The 24,395-nt window shown below is 44.6% G+C and overlaps 1 protein-coding gene across 1 annotated transcript in view; it reads right to left on the bottom strand.

Moving 5' to 3' along the window:
* Positions 1–12,052: 12,052 nt before the first annotated feature.
* The window catches only part of LOC121559089 (methyl-CpG-binding domain protein 2-like), a 111,303-nt gene continuing 98,960 nt past the window's right edge, over positions 12,053–24,395 (bottom strand). The window contains exon 7 of the mRNA XM_041872384.2: positions 12,053–12,729. The gene's annotated coding sequence lies outside the window, so the exon portion shown is untranslated. The remainder of the gene's footprint in view (positions 12,730–24,395) is intronic.

Below are 24,395 nucleotides of genomic sequence, written 5' to 3'. Positions count from 1 at the left end.
TGTCTGTGGTCTGGTCGATGTGCTCAAAACCAGGAGAGAAGAAACCATTTCCTTGTCTTCCTCCGTCCGTGGTCTCTGAGCCAATGATCATGTATGATTAATGCTCTAAGGGGCCAGAGAGCTTCTCTCTCTCAGGTGGAGGAATGCTTCATGTTTTATGACCCCAGACTACTGCTTCAATTGTAAAACCCAGAAAAGTTAATTTACAGGCAAATTGCTGCATAAAGTAAACCATCTGGTACTTGGGGAGATAGAGAGCAAGGGGGAGAGAGAGCAGTGGGAGAGAGAGAGCAGGGGGGAGAGAGAGCAGGGGGAGAGAGAGAGCGGGTGAGAGAGAGAGAGCGGGGGGAGAGAGAGAGCATGGGGGAGAGAGGCGAGCAGGGGGGAGAGAGAGAGAGCAGGGGGGGAGAGAGAGCAGGGGGAGAGAGAGCAGGGGAGAGAGAGAGCAGGGGGAGAGAGAGAGCGGGTGAGAGAGAGAGCGGGGGGAGAGAGAGAGCATGGGGGAGAGAGCGAGCAGGGGGAGAGAGAGAGAGCAGGGGGAGAGAGAGAGAGCGGGTGAGAGAGAGAGAGAGCAGGGGAGAGAGAGAGCAGGGGGAGAGAGAGAGCAGGGGGAGAGAGAGCGGGGGCGAGAGAGAGAGGGGGAGAGAGAGAGCAGGGGGAGAGAGATCAGGGGGGAGAGAGAGAGAGAGAGAGCAGGGAGAGAGAGAGAGAGAGAGCAGGGGAGAGAGAGAGAGGGAGAGAGAGAGAGAGGGTGGAGAGAGAGAGAGAGAGAGCAGGGAGAGAGAGAGAGAGCATGGGGAGAGAGAGAGAGGGAGAGAGAGAGAGGGTGGAGAGAAAGGGAGGAGAAAGAGGGGGGAGAGAATGGGGGGGAGAGAGAGGGGGGAGAGATAGCATTATCGGTAACAGTATATTGGTCCCCTTGATAGAACTGAGAGGGTGAATGTAGTGAGGACACAATGATCTTGATGACAGATGATCTGTCTTCTGTAGATGTAAAGGCTACGTCCCGAATGGCTCCCTATTCCCTACATAGTGCACACTACCCTTTGACCCTGGTCAAATGTAGTGCACTACTGTATGTAGGGAATAGGGTGCCATTTGGGACGCAGCCAAGGAGTTACACAGCTCAGCTGCATGCCTTTACTCCAACCCCAGAGCCATGACAGGAGTTTAAAACAGATCGAGCAGAATCGTGAAATATGGCAGCAGTTCATCTTTAGAAATGAGTCATTTAGGACAGCGGCAGCACGCAGAGAAACTAAAATGACCTGTGTATTGTAAAGCTGTCAAGCCGAATGCATTTTTACTCCTATGACTGAATGATTTGCCATTGAGTCTTCATATGATAATCTGATTGGAGCGCTCGGGCAGGGCTCGGGCCAATGAAAATGACAGACAGGGCACGGCTCGGCCAATGTTGATGACAATCAGGGCATGAGGTTGTCAGTATATACTCTGTCCTATTCCATCCTTTCCTATATGCTGTATTATATTCTATCCTATCCTATATTCTATATTCTATATTCTATTCTATATTCTATTCTATATTCTATATTCTATTCTATATTCTATCCTATCCTATATTCTATATTCTATATTTTATTCTATATTCTATATTCTATATTCTATATTCTATCCTATATTCTATATTCTATTCTATTTTCTATTCTAGATTCTATTCTATCCTATATTCTATATAGTCCTCTGTAGCTCAATTGGTAGAGCATGGCGCTTGTAATGCAAGGGTAGTGGGTTCGATCCCCGGGACCACCATACCTAAAAATGTATGCGCACATGACTGTAAGTCGCTTTGGATAAAAGCGTCTGCTAAATGGCTTATTATTATTCTATCCTATATACTATATTATATTCTATCATTTATTACAGTGGGGAAAAAAAGTATTTAGTCAGCCACCAATTTTGCAAGTTCTCCCACTTAAAAAGATGAGAGAGGCCTGTAATTTTCATTATAGGTACACGTCAACTATGACAGACAAAATTAGGAAAAAAATTCCAGAAAATCACATTGTAGGATTTTTTATGAATTTATTTGCAAATTATGGTGGAAAATAAGTATTTGGTCAATAACAAAAGTTTCTCAATACACTTTGTTATATACCCTTTGTTGGCAATGACACAGGTCAAACGTTTTCTGTAAGTCTTCACAAGGTTTTCACACACTGTTGCTGGTATATAGTCCCCTGTAGCTCAGTTGGTAGAGCATGGCGCTTGCAACGCCAGGGTTGTGGGTTCGTTTCCCACGGGGGGCCAGTATGAAAATGTATGCATTCACTAACTGTAAGTCGCTCTGGATAAGAGCGTCTGCTAAATGACTAAAATGTAAATGTAAATGTAAATGTATTTTGGCCCATTCCTCCATGCAGATCTCCTCTAGAGCAGTGATGTTTTGGGGCTGTCGCTGGGCAACACGGACTTTCAACTCCCTCCAAAGATTTTCTATGGGGTTGAGATCTGGAGACTGGCTAGGCCACTCCAGGACCTTGAAATGCTTCTTACGAAGCCACTCCTTCGTTGCCCGGGCGGTGTGTTTGGGATCATTGTCATGCTGAAAGACCCAGCCATGTTTCATCTTCAATGCCCTTGCTGATGGAAGGAGGTTTTCACTCAAAATCTCACAATACATGGCCCCATTCATTCTTTCCTTTACACGGATCAGTCGTCCTGGTCCCTTTGCAGAAAAACAGCCCCAAAGCATGATGTTTCCACCCCCATGCTTCACAGTAGGTATGGTGTTCTTTGGATGCAACTCAGCATTCTTTGTCCTCCAAACACGACGAGTTGAGTTTTTACCAAAAAGTTATATTTTGGTTTCATCTGACCATATGACATTCTCCCAATCCTCTTCTGGATCATCCAAATGCACTCTAGCAAACTTCAGACGGGCCTGGACATGTACTGGCTTAAGCAGGGGGACACGTCTGGCACTGCAGGATTTGAGTCCCTGGCGGCGTAGTGTGTTACTGATGGTAGGCTTTGTTACTTTGGTCCCAGCTCTCTGCAGGTCATTCACTAGGTCCCCCCGTGTGGTTCTGGGATTTTTGCTCACCATTCTTGTGATCATTTTGACCCCACGGGGTGAGATCTTGCGTGGAGCCCCAGATCGAGGGAGATTATCAGTGGTCTTGTATGTCTTCCATTTCCTAATAATTGCTCCCACAGTTGATTTCTTAAAACCAAGCTGCTTACCTATTGCAGATTCAGTCTTCCCAGCCTGGTGCAGGTCTACAATTTTGTTTCTGGTGTCCTTTGACAGCTCTTTGGTCTTGGCCATAGTGGAGTTTGGAGTGTGACTGTTTGAGGTTGTGGACAGGTGTCTTTTATACTGATAACAAGTTCAAACAGGTGCCATTAATACAGGTAACGAGTGGAGGACAGAGGAGCCTCTTAAAGAAGAAGTTACAGGTCTGTGAGAGCCAGAAATCTTGCTTGTTTGTACGTGACCAAATACTTATTTTCCACCATAATTTGCAAATAAATTCATAAAAAATCCTACAATGATTTTTTTTCCTCAATTTGTCTGTCATAGTTGACGTGTACCTATGATGAAAATTACAGGCCTCTCTCATCTTTTTAAGTGGGAGAACTTGCACAATTGGTGGCTGACTAAATACTTTTTTTCCCCACTGTACATGCCCGTCTGAAGTTTGCCAATGAACTTCTGAGTGATTCAGAGGAGAACTGGGTGAAAGTGTTGTGGTCAGATGAGACCAAATTCGAGCTCTTTGGCATCAACTCAACTTTCCGTGTTTGGAGGAGGAGGAATGCTGCCTATGACCCCAAGAACACCATCCCCACCGTCAAACATGGAGGTGGAAACATTATGCTTTGGAGGTGTTTTTCTGCTAAGGGGACAGGACAACTTCACCGCATCAATGGGACGATGGACGGGGCCATGTACCGTCAAATCTTGGGTGAGGACCTCCTTCCCTCAGCCAGGGCATTGAAAATGGGTCATGGATGGGTATTCCAGCATGACAATGACCCAACACACACGGCCAAGGCAAAAAAGGAGTGGCTCAAGAAGAAGCACATTAAGGTCCTGGAGTGGCCTAGCCAGTCTCCAGACCTTAATCCCATAGAAAATATGTGGAGGGAGCTGAAGGTTTGAGTTGCCAAACGTCAGGCTCGAAACCTTAATGACTTGGAGAAGATCTGCAAAGAGGAGTGGGACAAAATCCCTCCTGAGATGTGTGCAAACCTGGTGGCCAACTACAAGAAACGTCTGACCTCTGTGATTGCCAACAAGGGTTTTGCCACCAAGTACTAAGTCATGTTTTGCAGAGGGGTCAAATACTTATTTCCCTCATTAAAATGCAAATTAATTTATAACATTTTTGACATGCGTCTTTCTGGATTTTTGTTGTTGTTATTCTGTCTCTCACTGTTCAAATAAACATACCATTAAAATTATAGACTGATCATGTCTTTGTCAGTGGGCTAACGTACAAAATCAGCAGGGGATCACTGTACATATCTTTTCAATTCAGTGGATGAATTCCAATAAATGAATTGATAATTGCCCATTGTTTAAAATGCATGAATAAATTAATTAATATGTTGAATTGACTTGAGTTAAATGGAACTACAACACACTATATTACTGTTTAAATGATTGCTCTTGGATAGTATTACAATAGCATTGAAATGCTGTGGAGGCAACGCAATGAACTGAGGCAAAGCAATAAAATACTGTTAATTTGTTCTTATGCTGCATTAGTTGTCCCTAATTTCTGGTGGATTGATTGTCTTGGGAGAGTCAGCCAGTCTGGTAATCATCTATGACACAAATAACAATGCATCATTATTAATTCCAATGCGATTTAATGGCTAGGCTACTTAGAAGGGTTTCTATAAGCAACTGGAAATGACAGGCGAAGAAGAATGGCTCTATCACCACACAGAGACTAGACTACCTCTATCACCACACAGAGACTACCTCTATCACCACACAGAGACTAGACTACCTCTATCACCACACAGAGACTAGACTACCTCTATCACCACACAGAGACTAGACTACCTCTATCACCACACAGAGTGTGCAAAGCTGTCATCAAGGGAAAGGGTGGCTATTTGAAGAATCTCCAAAAATATTTTGATTATTTTAACACTTTTTTTGTTACTACATGATTCCATATGTGTTATTTCATAGTTTTGATGTCTTCACTATTATTCTACAATGTAGAAAATAGTAAAAATACAGAAAAACCCTGGAATGAGTCACGATCGTCGTAAGCAACGGACCAAGGCGCAGCGAGATATGCGTACATCTTTTAATGAGTACTTTAAACACGAATAACAAAACAACAAAACGATACGTGAAGTCCTAAGGTTAACAAACACAAACCTCTCCGGAACAAGATCCCACAAAACAAAAGTGCCAACAGGCTGCCTAAGTATGGTTCCCAATCAGAGACAACGAGAATCAGCTGCCTCTGATTGGGAACCACCCTGGCCAACATAGAAAACACGAACTAGAACACAACATAGAAAATAACACATTGAAACTCCACACCCTGGCTCAACATATAAGAGTCCCCAGAGCCAGGGCGTGACAGAATGAGTAGGTGTGTCCAAACTTTTGACTCATACTTTATATACACACATTAAAATACAAAAACACAGTCATGGGAAGCACATCACAAATCACATAAAACATCACAAATCACTCAGAAAAACTGTTACATTCCTCCACAAATAAATCCCCAATCAATACTTTAAATTGCCCGAACGGCACCAGAACATCAAGATGAAATGTGTTTTGAATTTTGTTCCAGCAATTCGGTGCATTAAAACTAAAAGCAGATTTACCTAGCTAGGTGGAGACCCTATGAACTTCAAGAGTTAACCAATCCTGTGAACGGTAGTAGCAGCTGCACTTTGATAAATAATATCACCGTAATCAAGAACAGATAAAAAAAGATTGACAGAATAATCTGCTTCCTACCGCTTAGAGAAAGGCACAATCTGTTTCTGTAGTAAAAGCCAACTTTAAATCTTAGCTTCTTAACCAGCTCATCTACAGTATCTGTTTTTTAAACGTCAAATCTATATCAATCCAAATGCCTAAGTATTTACACTACCAGTCAAAAGTTTGGACACACCTACTCATTCAAGGATTGTTCTTTATTTTTTTTAAACTATTTTCTACATTGTAGAATAATAGTGAAGACATCAAAACTATGAAATAACACATATGGAATCATGTAGTAACCAAAAAAAGTGTTAAACAAATCTAAATATATTTTACATTTGAGATTCACACTCTTGGCATTCTCTCAACCAGCTTCACATGGAATGCTTTTCCAACAGTCTTGAAGGAGTTCCCACATATGCTGAACACTTGTTGGCTGCTTTTCCTTCACTCTGCGGTCCGACTCATCCCAAACCACCTCAATTGGGTTGAGGTCGGGTGATTGTGGAGGCCAGGTCATCTCATGCAGCACTCCATCACTCTCCTTCTTGGTCAAATAGCCCTTACACAGCCTGGAGGTGTGTTGGATCATTGTCCTGTTGAAAAACAAATGATAGTCCCACTAAGCCCATACCAGATGGGATGGCATATCACTGTAGAATGCTGTGGTAGCCATGCTGGTTAAGTGTGCCTTGAATTCTAAATAAATCACAGACAGTGTCACCAGCAAAGCACCCCCACACCATCACACCTCCTCCTCCATGCTTCACGGTGGGAACCACACATGTGGAGATCATCCATTCACCTACTCTGCGTCTCACAAAGACACAGCGATTGGAACCAAAAATCTCAAATTTGGACTCCAGACCAAAGGACAGATTTCCACCGGTCTAATGTCCATTTCTCGTGTTTCTTGGCCCAAGCAAGTCTCTTCTTCTTATTGGTGTCCTTTAGTAGTGGTTTCTTGCAGCAATTTGACCATGAAGGCCTGATTCACAAAGTCCCCTCTGAACAGTTGATGTTGAGATGTGGATGTTACTTGAACTCTGTGAAGCATTTATTTGGGCTGCAATTTCTGAGGCTGGTAACTCTAATGAACGTATCCTCTGCAGCAGAGGTAACTCTGGGTCTTCCATTCCTGTGGCGGTCCTCATGAGAGCCAGTTTCATCATAGCGCTTGACGGATAAGAGCGTCTGCTAAATGACTCAAATGTAAATGTAAATGTCAACATTATTTCGAGAGTTTGAGAAGAACATGTATTTAGTTTTGCCCATATTAAGCACAAGTTTTAAATCAGCAAGGGATTTCTGCATAGCTATAAAATCTGACTGTAGTTTTGACACAGCCAGATCAACAGTCGGGGGCAGTAGCATACATAATAGTATCATCCAAATATAGATGAAGTTTATTTATTTTTACAGATTGACCGATGGTGTTTATAGAAATATGTACTTTATGTAATTTATGTACTTCAAGAAATTCAGACTTAACCCCATCAATCACGATGGCCTGAGTTCTGTCACTAAGATAATCATGAAACCATGAACAGGCGTCAGAGCTCAGGCCTGTCGAGGACAACTTATTCAATAAAATAACACGATTAACAGAATTAAAAGCTTTTGACAGGTCCACAAACAAAACAGCACATTTCATTTTAGTGTAAAGCTTTGACAAGATCAACAACAACTAAAGTGGTTGCTGTGATAGTGCTGTGCCCAGGCCTAAACCCTGATTGGATTACATTCAAAATACATTTCTCAGGGGAAAAAAAGAGCGAAGTTATAACTTTACCAAGGATTCAAGAATCTCAGCTAGACAAGGAAGCCTTGAAATAGTGTGATAATTATCAAGATCACTACAATCCCGTCCTTGTGGAGTGGCAGCACAAGAGCTGATTTCCATACTTTTTGAATATTTCCTGATAACAATGTGGGTTATTGAGCCAACGGCAGGAGCCATATGGGGAACGGAGAGAAGGTACAAAGAGTCTATCTGACCCCCGACACATATCTCTTTGTAAGACTGCGTCTCAAACAGCACCCTATTTCCTACGCAGTGCACTACTTTTGACCAGGGCTGGTCTAAAGTAGTGCACTGCGTAGGGAGTAAGGGTGCCATTTGGGGTGCAGCGTTTGTAAATCAAAGCACTGTAATAAGGAGATTAAATTAAAAGCAGCCTTGTTCTCACCACGCTCCAGTCAGACATGTGATGCTAAACAGGGTTATTAGAAGATGCAAATAGGATTGGCTGGACGTTTTGCATGCCGGCATCTGCCAAGAAAGTACATTTTTAATTTCTCAGGAACTGATATCAACTTGGCATCAGCGGACCATTAGTGAATGCAAATGACTGTTCCCCCAATCCCACCCTGGCACTCGTGTCACACGCACGCACGCACGCACGCACACACACACACACACACACACACACACACACACACACACACACACACACACACACACACACACACACACACACACACACACACACACACACACACACACACACACACACACACACACACACACACACACACACACACACACACACACACACACTCCTCACGCCTCCATCATAACGAAGTGATCAGAGAGAAGAGCCATTTACAGCACACAATGCAAAGCAGCCCTCCAAGACAAAACAAACGGAGGGAACTGTCACTCCGGCTCCTTGATACACCGTTTATTAGGTACACCACCCCGTTCATGAAAATGGATTGCTTCTACAGACAGCTATATAAAGCAGGAAGACAGGCATCGAGGCATTCAGTTACTGTTCTATTGAACGATAGAATGGGCAAAACTAGTGACCTAAGCGACTTTGAGCGTGGTATGATCGTCGGTGCACCGGTTCCAGTATCTCAGAAACGGCCCGGCCTCCTGGGCTTTTCACGCACGACAGTGTCTAGGGTTTACCGAGAATGGTGTGACGAACAAATAACATCCAGTCAGCGGCAATCCTGTGGGTGAAAACAGCTCGTTGATGAGAGGTCGATGGAGAATGGCAAGAATCGTGCAAGTCAACAGGCGGGCCACACACTGGGCAGTACAACAGTGGTGTGGAGAGCGGCATCTCGGAACGCACAACTCGTCGGTCCTTGTCACGAATGGGCTATTGCAGCAGACAACCACACCAGGTTCCACTCCTATCACCTAAAAAAGATGGCCACTTAGTCATTTGTCTGAGCCTTCTGATAGGAGCAATCTTTCAGACACACAGAGACACAGACACACACACACACAGAGACGTTAATGAACCACCTGCATCAGTGCACACACAGACATCTATCAGGTAGACAGGGATTAAGGTTTATTCTCAGACATCTATCAGGTAGACAGGGATTAAGGTTTATTCTCAGACATCTAACAGGTAGACAGGGATTAAGGTTTATTTTCAGACATCTAACAGGTAGACAGGGATTAAGGTTTATTCCTCAGACATCTAACAGGTAGACAGGGATTAAGGTTTATTCTCAGACATCTAACAGGTAGACAGGGATTAAGGTTTATTTTCAGACATCTAACAGGTAGACAGGGATTAAGGTTTATTTTCAGACATCTAACAGGTAGACAGGGATTAAGGTTTATTCTCAGACATCTAACAGGTAGACAGGGATTAAGGTTTATTCTCAGACATCTAACAGGTAGACAGGGATTAAGGTTTATTCTCAGACATCTAACAGGTAGACAGGGATTAAGGTTTATTCCTCAGACATCTAACAGGTAGACAGGGATTAAGGTTTATTTTCAGACATCTAACAGGTAGACAGGGATTAAGGTTTATTCTCAGACATCTAACAGGTAGACAGGGATTAAGGTTTATTCTCAGACATCTAACAGGTAGACAGGGATTAAGGTTTATTCCTCAGACATCTAACAGGTAGACAGGGATTAAGGTTTATTTTCAGACATCTAACAGGTAGACAGGGATTAAGGTTTATTCTCAGACATCTAACAGGTAGACAGGGATTAAGGTTTATTTTCAGACATCTAACAGGTAGACAGGGATTAAGGTTTATTCCTCAGACATCTAACAGGTAGACAGGGATTAAGGTTTATTCTCAGACATCTAACAGGTAGACAGGGATTAAGGTTTATTCTCAGACATCTAACAGGTAGACAGGGATTAAGGTTTATTCTCAGACATCTAACAGGTAGACAGGGATTAAGGTTTATTCCTCAGACATCTAACAGGTAGACAGGGATTAAGGTTTATTTTCAGACATCTAACAGGTAGACAGGGATTAAGGTTTATTCTCAGACATCTAACAGGTAGACAGGGATTAAGGTTTATTCTCAGACATCTAACAGGTAGACAGGGATTAAGGTTTATTCCTCAGACATCTAACAGGTAGACAGGGATTAAGGTTTATTTTCAGACATCTAACAGGTAGACAGGGATTAAGGTTTATTCTCAGACATCTAACAGGTAGACAGGGATTAAGGTTTATTCTCAGACATCTAACAGGTAGACAGGGATTAAGGTTTATTCTCAGACATCTAACAGGTAGACAGGGATTAAGGTTTATTCTCAGACATCTAACAGGTAGACAGGGATTAAGGTTTATTCTCAGACATCTAACAGGTAGACAGGGATTAAGGTTTATTCTCAGACATCTAACAGGTAGACAGGGATTAAGGTTTATTCTCAGACATCTAACAGGTAGACAGGGATTAAGGTTTATTCTCAGCAAACTGTCAGCCAACATTTGAGGTATAAATATCCAAACCTTAATAGTGCTTCATTTATTTACTTAATCCAGTTACACAACATGTGTTATAGTATGAATGTATTCTATGTATTGTAGCTCTAAACATAAGGTGGGCAACATCCAGATTGTTCCCTGGTAATGCTGTGTCTGCAGGGTTGTTTGCTGCCTAGTGTTTACCAGGCTTACAGTTAGGGAGGTGGAATGGGTGGAGGCTGGAACTGGAATTGGTGATGATGTGTATTGCAGCCAACGCCAGACAGAAAGGTGACGAAAGAGAGAGAGAAAGACATAGCGATAGAGAGCGAGAGAGAGAGAGAGAGAGAGGCACACAGAGGTTATATTGGTAAATAATTCATAAGGCCGGGGAATTCATTTTCTGACATGCTTTACTGGTCCTCATCGCCATGGGGATATTTGGAAAGCTAAATGCCACTCGGCGCGACGGTGAATATGGTCTCCCGCTGAACAGCAGTGTATATGGTTCCCTAGTGGAGCTCAGAGCGATCCGAGCCAAAACGGGGGGGTTGAAACCCTACTGAGAGAGACCAGGAAGGGACAGGGATGGACATGGGAGGGCAAACACTGCAGAAATACAACAAAATACAACAGAATGCTTCCTCACGTCTCATAGAGAGCAGTGGAAACATACTGTCGGGAGCAGAGAAACTCTGGTTCAGGAGGGGATATGAAGGAGTCAATACAGATAGACAGAGACAAGCCGATATGATATGACTAATAGATCTACTATTACTCTGACCCATTATTCATAAAGACCTTGAAATTACAGACAGCGCACTTCCTGAAAATATTACCTACACCAGAGATGTATACAGCTGCACTGTCAACAGACTGAATCCTGTTGCAATCCTTCACATGAGGCCAGACAGGTCAAATACATTAAAATCAATAACTGGCTAGTGGCTTGGCTACAGACTATTTCCTGTCACCTTTAAGCACACGTCTGGCTACAGACTATTTCCTGTCACCTTTAAGCACACGTCTGGCTACAGACTATTTCCCTGTCACCTTTAAGCACACGTCTGGCTACAGACTATTCCCTGTCACCTTTAAGCACACGTCTGGCTACAGACTATTTCCTGTCACCTTTAAGCACACGTCTGGCTACAGACTATTTCCCTGTCACCTTTAAGCACACGTCTGGCTACAGACTATTTCCTGTCGTCTCATTTCATGTCGTCCTCTCATCATAGCTCCCTTCAGCTGATCATGTTGAATGTGTCTGAAATGGCACCCTGTTCCCTCTATAGTGCACTATTTTTGACCAGGTCCCACAGGCCCAGGGTATATAAACGGAATAGGGTGCTATTTGCGACAGGTCCACTGTTACTCCTACCCCTTTATAAAGTCATCATAACCCCATTGCAGACACTACAGAGACAACACTTGTGAATATAATCATTTATTTACTCTAAAGTGATGCAAGAAATGTACACATTTTTTTCTCTCAAGGTATAAAATTTGTCTTAAATAAGCAGTTTTTCCATTCATGTTCATGTAAATGAATGAATCATGTGTTACAGACCCTGAAAAGAATATTCAATCCCTAAAATAGTTAGCAATACAAATCCAGCAGATTGCAACAAAGTTCCCAGAAGTTCAAATAGTATTGCTCAATATTCACCTTTATAAAAAGAGTATTTAAATGCAAAATTCTGACACAAAATAAGCATTGTTCTGAAATTATATATAGATATTTACATCAAAAATAGTTTAGTCAAAAAGGCCTTGGTTTGAAGCTAGGTGAGTTAGGTATCAAGGGATGTATGACGTTGTGCACGGGTCGGGATGTATGACGTTGTGCACGGGTCCGAGCTTTAGAAGCAGACTGAGTGATGACCGTCTCTGGAGGCGTCCCTAATGGCACTCAAATCCCTATGTAGTGCACTGCTTTTGACAAGGGCCATAGCGGTCTGGTCAAAAGTAGTGCACTTTATAAGGAATAGGGTGCCATTTGGGACGTAGCCTCTGTGTATGATGACTGTCTTCGTCTTCAGCATTGAGGAGCCTGCCTGTGGTAGAGACACTGTGGAGACGGTGGTAGAGACACTGTGGTAGAGACACTGTGGAGACAAACCAAAGAAAGAAAGAGCATTAGAACAAACATCATTTAATGAGGAAGATAAGACCAGCGGGCAACGGCCATGTTCCGTTAGATTGTGTGAATCACCAACTGAATGTCCAACTGAAAACACAACATGAATGTCTCCCCCCCCCCCACGGAGAGAGAGAGAGTGAGAGAGAGAGCGAGAGAGAGGGGGTAGAGAGAGAGACGCACACACGTTTTTTGAGAAATAAATTCCCTTCAGGTATAAGTTTTCAGCTAAAATTCACACAGTGACCTATATACAGTGAACCTCAACAACCGTTAAACTAGGTAGAGTAAAACGTCTAGCCGTCTTCATGTCCCTGTTCAGAAAAAGATCTAGGCTTTGTCCCAAATGGCACCCTATTCCCTATATAGCGCACTACTTTTGACCAGAGCCCACAGGGGATGCATTATATATGGAATAGGGTGCTATTTGGGACGCTCTCAAAAGAGATCTTTATATCTTCAGGGGACCAGAATGAAGAGCACAGATAAAAACCTCCTGGATCAGTCAAAATCAATAGGAATCTTCCTGGAAGAAACCTCGCTTCAACTTCAACATGAAGAGAAGTCAGTGTCAACGGAGAGAGAAGGAGCTGGGAGAGAGAAGGAGAGATGCAACATATTGTTTATTTCCTTTGTTTATGGGGGGGGGGCTGAACTCTTTGTGATCCTGCTCTGTGTGTAAGGAGACGGGGAGGGGGGGGGGCAGGAGATGGGAGAGGGGTGTGGCTCTCTCTTGGGTGTCTGTCTCAGTGTCTAGGTTGGGGGTGAGGAAGGGGGAGCAGAAGGGGGCTTCAGGAGAGAGAAAGAACGAGTGAGGATCAGAAGGAAGATAAGTCAGGAAGCACAGCCATGTCTCTCCATAAAGGAAGACAAGTCAGGAAGCACAGCCATGTCTCTCCATAAAGGAAGACAAGTCAGGAAGCACAGCCATGTCTCTCCATAAAGGAAGACAAGTCAGGAAGCACAGCCATGTCTCTCCATAAAGGAAGACAAGTCAGGAAGCACAGCCATGTCTCTCCATAAAGGAAGACAAGTCAGGAAGCACAGCCATGTCTCTCCATAAAGGAAGACAAGTCAGGAAGCACAGCCATGTCTCTCCATAAAGTCAACAGATCCAGGGATGAGGAGAGAGGATAGCCATGTCTCCCCATTAAGGCTACAGGCCCACAGGAAGGAAGTGTTTCCATTCCCCATTAAGGCTACAGGCCCATGGAGGAAGTGTTTCCATTCCTCATTAAGGCTACAGGCCCATGGAGGAAGTGTTTCCATTCCCCATTAAGGCTACAGGCCCATGGAGGAAGTGTTTCCATTCCCCATTAAGGCTACATGGAGGAAGTGTTTCCATTCCCCATTAAGACTACAGGCCCACAGGAAGGAAGTGTTTCCATTCCTCATTAAGACTACAGGCCCACAGGAAGGAAGTGTTTCCATTCCTCATTAAGGCTACAGGCCCATGGAGGAAGTGTTTCCATTCCCCATTAAGGCTACATGGAGGAAGTGTTTCCATTCCCCATTAAGGCTACAGGCCCATGGAGGAAGTGTTTCCATTCCCCATTAAGGCTACATGGAGGAAGTGTTTCCATTCCCCATTAAGGCTACAGGCCCACAGGAAGGAAGTGTTTCCATTCCTCATTAAGACTACAGGCCCACAGGAAGGAAGTGTTTCCAATCCTCATTAAGGCTACAGGCCCACAGGAAGGAAGTGTTTCCATTCCTCATTAAGGCTACAGGCCCACAGGAAGGAAGTGTTTCCATTCCTCATTAAGACTACAGGCCCACAGGAAGGAAGTGTTTCCATTCCTCATTAAGGCTACAGGTCCACAGGAAGGAAGTGTTTCCATTCCTCATTAAGACTACAGGCCCACAGGAAGGAAGTGTTTCCATTCCTCATTAAGACTACAGGCCCATGGAGGAAGTGTTTCCATTCCTCATTAAGACTACAGGCCCACAGGAAGGAAGTGTTTCCATTCCCCATTAAGACTACAGGCCCACAGGAAGGAAGTGTTTCCATTCCTCATTAAGACTACAGGCCCACAGGAAGGAAGTGTTTCCATTCCCCATTAAGACTACAGGCCCACAGGAAGGAAGTGTTTCCATTCCTCATTAAGACTACAGGCCCACAGGAAGGAAGTGTTTCCATTCCTCATTAAGACTACAGGCCCACAGGAAGGAAGTGTTTCCATTCCTCATTAAGGCTACAGGCCCACAGGAAGGAAGTGTTTCCATTCCTCACTAAGACTACAGGCCCACAGGAAGGAAGTGTTTCCATTCCTCATTAAGACTACAGGCCCATGGAGGAAGTGTTTCCATTCCTCATTAAGACTACAGGTCCACAGGAAGGAAGTGTTTCCATTCCTCATTAAGACTACAGGCCCACAGGAAGGAAGTGTTTCCATTCCTCATTAAGACTACAGGCCCACAGGAAGGAAGTGTTTCCATTCCTCATTAAGACTACAGGCCCACAGGAAGGAAGTGTTTCCATTCCTCATTAAGACTACAGGCCCACAGGAAGGAAGTGTTTCCATTCCTCGTTAAGACTACAGGCCCACAGGAAGGAAGTGTTTCCATTTCCCACGTTAAGACTACTGGCCCACAGGAAGGAAGTGTTTCCATTCCTCATTAAGACTACAGGCCCACAGGAAGGAAGTGTTTCCATTCCCCATTAAGACTACAGGCCCACAGGAAGGAAGTGTTTCCATTCCCCGTTAAGACTACAGGTCCACAGGAAGGAAGTGTTTCCATTCCTCATTAAGACTACAGGCCCACAGGAAGGAAGTGTTTCCATTCCCCGTTAAGACTACAGGCCCACAGGAAGGAAGTGTTTCCATTCCTCATTAAGGCTACAGGCCCACAGGAAGGAAGTGTTTCCATTCCTCATTAAGACTACAGGCCCATGGAGGAAGTGTTTCCATTCCCCATTAAGGCTACAGGCCCATGGAGGAAGTGTTTCCATTCCTCATTAAGACTACAGGCCCAAGGAGGAAGTGTTTCCATTCCCCATTAAGGCTACAGGCCCATGGAGGAAGTGTTTCCATTCCTCATTAAGGCTACAGGCCCATGGAGGAAGTGTTTCCATTCCCCATTAAGACTACAGGCCCATGGAGGAAGTGTTTCCATTCCCCATTAAGACTACAGGCCAATGGAGGAAGTGTTTCCATTCCCCATTAAGGCTACATGGAGGAAGTGTTTCCATTCCCCATTAAGGCTACAGGCCCACAGGAAGGAAGTGTTTCCATTCCTCATTAAGACTACAGGCCCACAGGAAGGAAGTGTTTCCATTCCTCATTAAGACTACAGGCCCATGGAGGAAGTGTTTCCATTCCTCATTAAGACTACAGGCCCACAGGAAGGAAGTGTTTCCATTCCTCATTAAGACTACAGGCCCATGGAGGAAGTGTTTCCATTCCTCATTAAGACTACAGGCCCACAGGAAGGAAGTGTTTCCATTCCCCATTAAGACTACAGGCCCACAGGAAGGAAGTGTTTCCATTCCCCATTAAGACTACAGGCCCACAGGAAGGAAGTGTTTCCATTCCCCATTAAGACTACAGGCCCACAGGAAGGAAGTGTTTCCATTCCTCATTAAGACTACAGGCCCACAGGAAGGAAGTGTTTCCATTCCTCATTAAGACTACAGGCCCACAGGAAGGAAGTGTTTCCATTCCTCATTAAGGCTACAGGCCCACAGGAAGGAAGTGTTTCCATTCCTCATTAAGACTACAGGCCCACAGGAAGGAAGTGTTTCCATTCCTCATTAAGACTACAGGCCCATGGAGGAAGTGTTTCCATTCCTCATTAAGACTACAGGTCCACAGGAAGGAAGTGTTTCCATTCCTCATTAAGACTACAGGCCCACAGGAAGGAAGTGTTTCCATTCCTCATTAAGACTACAGGCCCACAGGAAGGAAGTGTTTCCATTCCTCATTAAGACTACAGGCCCACAGGAAGGAAGTGTTTCCATTCCTCATTAAGACTACAGGCCCACAGGAAGGAAGTGTTTCCATTCCCCGTTAAGACTACAGGCCCACAGGAAGGAAGTGTTTCCATTCCCCGTTAAGACTACAGGCCCACAGGAAGGAAGTGTTTCCATTCCTCATTAAGACTACAGGCCCACAGGAAGGAAGTGTTTCCATTCCCCATTAAGACTACAGGCCCACAGGAAGGAAGTGTTTCCATTCCCCGTTAAGACTACAGGCCCACAGGAAGGAAGTGTTTCCATTCCCCATTAAGACTACAGGCCCACAGGAAGGAAGTGTTTCCATTCCTCATTAAGACTACAGGCCCACAGGAAGGAAGTGTTTCCATTCCTCATTAAGACTACAGGCCCACAGGAAGGAAGTGTTTCCATTCCTCATTAAGACTACAGGCCCACAGGAAGGAAGTGTTTCCATTCCTCATTAAGACTACAGGCCCACAGGAAGGAAGTGTTTCCATTTCCCATTAAGACTACTGGCCCACAGGACGGAAGTGTTTCCATTCCTCATTAAGACTACAGGCCCACAGGAAGGAAGTGTTTCCATTCCCCATTAAGACTACAGGCCCACAGGAAGGAAGTGTTTCCATTCCCGTTAAGACTACAGGTCCACAGGAAGGAAGTGTTTCCATTCCTCATTAAGACTACAGGCCCACAGGAAGGAAGTGTTTCCATTCCCGTTAAGACTACAGGCCCACAGGAAGGAAGTGTTTCCATTCCTCATTAAGGCTACAGGCCCACAGGAAGGAAGTGTTTCCATTCCTCATTAAGACTACAGGCCCATGGAGGAAGTGTTTCCATTCCCCATTAAGGCTACAGGCCCACGGAGGAAGTGTTTCCATTCCTCATTAAGACTACAGGCCCATGGAGGAAGTGTTTCCATTCCCCATTAAGGCTACAGGCCCATGGAGGAAGTGTTTCCATTCCTCATTAAGGCTACAGGCCCATGGAGGAAGTGTTTCCATTCCCCATTAAGACTACAGGCCCATGGAGGAAGTGTTTCCATTCCCCATTAAGACTACAGGCCCATGGAGGAAGTGTTTCCATTCCCCATTAAGGCTACATGGAGGAAGTGTTTCCATTCCCCCATTAAGGCTACAGGCCCACAGGAAGGAAGTGTTTCCATTCCTCATTAAGACTACAGGCCCATGGAGGAAGTGTTTCCATTCCTCATTAAGACTACAGGTCCACAGGAAGGAAGTGTTTCCATTCCTCATTAAGACTACAGGCCCACAGGAAGGAAGTGTTTCCATTCCTCATTAAGACTACAGGCCCACAGGAAGGAAGTGTTTCCATTCCTCATTAAGACTACAGGCCCACAGGAAGGAAGTGTTTCCATTCCTCATTAAGACTACAGGCCCACAGGAAGGAAGTGTTTCCATTCCTCATTAAGACTACAGGCCCACAGGAAGGAAGTGTTTCCATTCCCCGTTAAGACTACAGGCCCACAGGAAGGAAGTGTTTCCATTCCCCGTTAAGACTACAGGCCCACAGGAAGGAAGTGTTTCCATTCCCCGTTAAGACTACAGGCCCACAGGAAGGAAGTGTTTCCATTCCCCATTAAGACTACAGGCCCAAAGGAAGGAAGTGTTTCCATTCCTCATTAAGACTACAGGCCCACAGGAAGGAAGTGTTTCCATTCCTCATTAAGACTACAGGCCCACAGGAAGGAAGTGTTTCCATTCCCCATTAAGACTACTGGCCCACAGGACGGAAGTGTTTCCATTCCTCATTAAGACTACAGGCCCACAGGAAGGAAGTGTTTCCATTCCCCATTAAGACTACAGGCCCACAGGAAGGAAGTGTTTCCATTCCTCATTAAGACTACAGGCCCACAGGAAGGAAGTGTTTCCATTCCCCATTAAGACTACAGGCCCACAGGAAGGAAGTGTTTCCATTCCCCATTAAGACTACAGGTCCACAGGAAGGAAGTGTTTCCATTCCCCATTAAGACTACAGGCCCACAGGAAGGAAGTGTTTCCATTCCTCATTAAGACTACAGGCCCACAGGAAGGAAGTGTTTCCATTCCTCATTAAGACTACAGGCCCACAGGAAGGAAGTGTTTCCATTCCTCATTAAGGCTACAGGCCCACAGGAAGGAAGTGTTTCCATTCCTCATTAAGACTACAGGCCCACAGGAAGGAAGTGTTTCCATTCCTCATTAAGGCTACAGGCCCATGGAGGAAGTGTTTCCATTCCCCATTAAGGCTACAGGCCCATGGAGGAAGTGTTTCCATTCCTCATTAAGGCTACAGGCCCATGGAGGAAGTGTTTCCATTCCCCATTAAGGCTACAGGCCCATGGAGGAAGTGTTTCCATTCCCCATTAAGGCTACAGGCCCATGGAGGAAGTGTTTCCATTCCTCATTAAGACTACAGGCCCATGGAGGAAGTGTTTCCATTCCCCATTAAGACTACAGGCCCATGGAGGAAGTGTTTCCATTCCCCATTAAGGCTACATGGAGGAAGTGTTTCCATTCCCCATTAAGGCTACAGGCCCACAGGAAGGAAGTGTTTCCATTCCTCATTAAGACTACAGGCCCACAGGAAGGAAGTGTTTCCATTCCTCATTAAGGCTACAGGCCCACAGGAAGGAAGTGTTTCCATTCCTCATTAAGGCTACAGGCCCACAGGAAGGAAGTGTTTCCATTCCTCATTAAGACTACAGGCCCACAGGAAGGAAGTGTTTCCATTCCTCATTAAGGCTACAGGCCCACAGGAAGGAAGTGTTTCCATTCCTCATTAAGACTACAGGCCCACAGGAAGGAAGTGTTTCCATTCCTCATTAAGACTACAGGCCCATGGAGGAAGTGTTTCCATTCCTCATTAAGACTACAGGCCCACAGGAAGGAAGTGTTTCCATTCCCCATTAAGACTACAGGCCCACAGGAAGGAAGTGTTTCCATTCCTCATTAAGACTACAGGCCCACAGGAAGGAAGTGTTTCCATTCCTCATTAAGACTACAGGCCCACAGGAAGGAAGTGTTTCCATTCCTCATTAAGGCTACAGGCCCACAGGAAGGAAGTGTTTCCATTCCTCATTAAGACTACAGGCCCACAGGAAGGAAGTGTTTCCATTCCTCATTAAGACTACAGGCCCATGGAGGAAGTGTTTCCATTCCTCATTAAGACTACAGGTCCACAGGAAGGAAGTTTTTCCATTCCTCATTAAGACTACAGGCCCACAGGAAGGAAGTGTTTCCATTCCTCATTAAGACTACAGGCCCACAGGAAGGAAGTGTTTCCATTCCTCATTAAGACTACAGGCCCACAGGAAGGAAGTGTTTCCATTCCTCATTAAGACTACAGGCCCACAGGAAGGAAGTGTTTCCATTCCCCGTTAAGACTACAGGCCCACAGGAAGGAAGTGTTTCCATTCCCCGTTAAGACTACAGGCCCACAGGAAGGAAGTGTTTCCATTCCCCGTTAAGACTACAGGCCCACAGGAAGGAAGTGTTTCCATTCCCCATTAAGACTACAGGCCCACAGGAAGGAAGTGTTTCCATTCCTCATTAAGACTACAGGCCCACAGGAAGGAAGTGTTTCCATTCCTCATTAAGACTACAGGCCCACAGGAAGGAAGTGTTTCCATTCCCCATTAAGACTACTGGCCCACAGGACGGAAGTGTTTCCATTCCTCATTAAGACTACAGGCCCACAGGAAGGAAGTGTTTCCATTCCCCATTAAGACTACAGGCCCACAGGAAGGAAGTGTTTCCATTCCCCGTTAAGACTACAGGTCCACAGGAAGGAAGTGTTTCCATTCCTCATTAAGACTACAGGCCCACAGGAAGGAAGTGTTTCCATTCCCCGTTAAGACTACAGGCCCACAGGAAGGAAGTGTTTCCATTCCTCATTAAGGCTACAGGCCCACAGGAAGGAAGTGTTTCCATTCCTCATTAAGACTACAGGCCCATGGAGGAAGTGTTTCCATTCCCCATTAAGGCTACAAGCCCATGGAGGAAGTGTTTCCATTCCTCATTAAGACTACAGGCCCATGGAGGAAGTGTTTCCATTCCCCATTAAGGCTACAGGCCCATGGAGGAAGTGTTTCCATTCCTCATTAAGGCTACAGGCCCATGGAGGAAGTGTTTCCATTCCCCATTAAGACTACAGGCCCATGGAGGAAGTGTTTCCATTCCCCATTAAGACTACAGGCCCATGGAGGAAGTGTTTCCATTCCCCATTAAGGCTACATGGAGGAAGTGTTTCCATTCCCCATTAAGGCTACAGGCCCACAGGAAGGAAGTGTTTCCATTCCTCATTAAGACTACAGGCCCATGGAGGAAGTGTTTCCATTCCTCATTAAGACTACAGGTCCACAGGAAGGAAGTGTTTCCATTCCTCATTAAGACTACAGGCCCACAGGAAGGAAGTGTTTCCATTCCTCATTAAGACTACAGGCCCACAGGAAGGAAGTGTTTCCATTCCTCATTAAGACTACAGGCCCACAGGAAGGAAGTGTTTCCATTCCTCATTAAGACTACAGGCCCACAGGAAGGAAGTGTTTCCATTCCTCATTAAGACTACAGGCCCACAGGAAGGAAGTGTTTCCATTCCCCGTTAAGACTACAGGCCCACAGGAAGGAAGTGTTTCCATTCCCCGTTAAGACTACAGGCCCACAGGAAGGAAGTGTTTCCATTCCCCGTTAAGACTACAGGCCCACAGGAAGGAAGTGTTTCCATTCCCCATTAAGACTACAGGCCCACAGGAATGAAGTGTTTCCATTCCTCATTAAGACTACAGGCCCACAGGAAGGAAGTGTTTCCATTCCTCATTAAGACTACAGGCTCACAGGAAGGAAGTGTTTCCATTCCCCATTAAGACTACTGGCCCACAGGACGGAAGTGTTTCCATTCCTCATTAAGACTACAGGCCCACAGGAAGGAAGTGTTTCCATTCCCCATTAAGACTACAGGCCCACAGGAAGGAAGTGTTTCCATTCCTCATTAAGACTACAGGCCCACAGGAAGGAAGTGTTTCCATTCCCCATTAAGACTACAGGCCCACAGGAAGGAAGTGTTTCCATTCCCCATTAAGACTACAGGTCCACAGGAAGGAAGTGTTTCCATTCCCCATTAAGACTACAGGCCCACAGGAAGGAAGTGTTTCCATTCCTCATTAAGACTACATGCCCACAGGAAGGAAGTGTTTCCATTCCTCATTAAGACTACAGGCCCACAGGAAGGAAGTGTTTCCATTCCCCATTAAGACTACAGGCCCACAGGAAGGAAGTGTTTCCATTCCCCATTAAGACTACAGGCCCACAGGAAGGAAGTGTTTCCATTCCCCATTAAGACTACAGGCCCACAGGAAGGAAGTGTTTCCATTCCCCATTAAGACTACAGGCCCACAGGAAGGAAGTGTTTCCATTCCCCATTAAGACTACAGGCCCACAGGAAGGAAGTGTTTCCATTCCCCATTAAGACTACAGGCCCACAGGAAGGAAGTGTTTCCATTCCTCATTAAGACTACAGGCCCACAGGAAGGAAGTGTTTCCATTCCCCATTAAGACTACAGGTCCACAGGAAGGAAGTGTTTCCATTCCTCATTAAGACTACAGGCCCACAGGAAGGAAGTGTTTCCATTCCCCATTAAGACTACAGGTCCACAGGAAGGAAGTGTTTCCATTCCTCATTAAGACTACAGGCCCACAGGAAGGAAGTGTTTCCATTCCTCATTAAGACTACAGGCCCACAGGAAGGAAGTGTTTCCATTCCCCGTTAAGACTACAGGCCCACAGGAAGAGACAGACAGAGAGCAGAGAGAGCAACATGGGGTCACTACTACATTCCTCTCACCTGGAATGGGTTCAGTAGTATTTTATCACTAGGCTTTGTTCACTGCTCTGTGTGAACTGGTCTGTGTGAACGCAATTGATTTGATTGTGCTGGGGCTGGCTCAGACTTGCTGTGTTAAAAAAATATATATATCCTCCCAGCTGCCCGTGTTGCTGAAGCTGCAACATAATTACAGCCATTTCTGACCAAAAAAGTTACGTTACCGAAATCCCTCATTTGTTTAGGAAAAACATTCACTAGTCCCTCAACCTTTGCTCTCTTTACGTGACACATGTATGCATCGAAGGCACGTGACCAATAGGGCCTGACCTACAGCATATCATAACCACATTGATAAATTGGTTAACAAACTCTGAACACCGTAACAGATGACAGCAAAATGGATGCAGATGACGTGACAAATAAACTGGAAACGGGGGGGAATGTTTACTGGTTGCTCAGGAGGTAAAGGGGAAGTCAGATGGGTGGAATAAATGTGACTAGTTGTGGAAAATACTGGAGATCAAGAAAAATAAGGTAAGGAGCAAGCGCTGCGTGGATATTATGTGTGCCAAACAGGTTCTGTAAGATTACAATATACTTTTCTGACCTTTTGGAACAATGTAAACAACAGTAAATAAATTAGAAGATTACCAGAGAGTTTATATATATATTGTTTAAAGCCTTTATTACAGCAAAGACTTAAAAACTGTCGCATTCAATCGTGAATGCAATTTCCGAAATGGAACGGTTTAGGCCTATTTATTGTTTTCCGCTAATTACTCAATGGTCGCTTTGTTATTTTTATTTTAAAACTAAAACGCTTGATTGCATTTCAAATCATGAATGACTCCTATGCTGTGTGATGACATGAACAAATAAATGATTGATTGATACAGTAGCCTACATAAGTATTGAAATACAGGCCTAAGTAAGTTACGGTGTTAAGACTAAACAGGACGCACTGTTAGGCCTACAGCTCCATGGTGGTTATACAAGGCTGTTATACTATAATAATAATAATAATAATAATAATAATAATATACCATTTAGCAGACGCTTTTATCCAAAGCGACTTAACAGTCATGCGTGCATACATTTTTGTGTATGGGTGGTCCCGGGGATCGAACCCCCACTACCTTGGCGTTACAAGCGCCGCGCTCTACCAGCTGAGCTACAGAGGAACACTAACTATACTGAGCATACTAACGATACATTACTTATTATTACAACGATGATCATAACAATAGTAATAACAACAACAATAAGGAGGGATATTATTATTAGAAATATACTTTTTTTCTGACAATTTGGAACAGTGTAAAACACTAAATACATTATAAATAATACCAGAGGTCTAATGAAAAATACGCGTAAAGCCTTTATTACAGCACAGCAAAGATGAAACACAGCCGTAATTTGTGAAAATGTTTATCCGACATGTTGTGGTTGCTTGAGGCTCGGTGATCAGTAGGCTATTAAACAAACACTCAAACAGGCAACAGAAGCAGGATCTGTTTTATTTCTGTAGATATGGATGATTTCTAAAGCCAGGCACGTTTAACAGTTAGGATATTGATTATAGACCTAATTAAGTTGGGGTTTCCTCTCTCCTCACTCTTCTTAGTTTCAGAACCGCGGACAGCGACCATTATCCAACGCGGGAGAAGGCACATTTGTTATAAAATAATATTATTTTTATTAGCGTTGCCCCATTGTTCTTATGTAATATAACCATATACAATTTCAGTAGCAAATGTCTTAGACTGATGGACTGTGCCATCCCCACGGCCTCCACAATGGATCAGTCCACTCAGACAGGCCTCCACAATGGATCAGTCCACTCAGACAGGCCTCCACAATGGATCAGTCCACTCAGA

This window comes from Coregonus clupeaformis, unplaced genomic scaffold (genome assembly GCF_020615455.1).
Source record: "Coregonus clupeaformis isolate EN_2021a unplaced genomic scaffold, ASM2061545v1 scaf0289, whole genome shotgun sequence".
Taxonomy (NCBI): Eukaryota; Metazoa; Chordata; class Actinopteri; order Salmoniformes; family Salmonidae; genus Coregonus; species Coregonus clupeaformis.
Note: the sequence above shows the minus strand (reverse complement) of the source record. Positions and strands in the feature narration are given on the sequence as shown.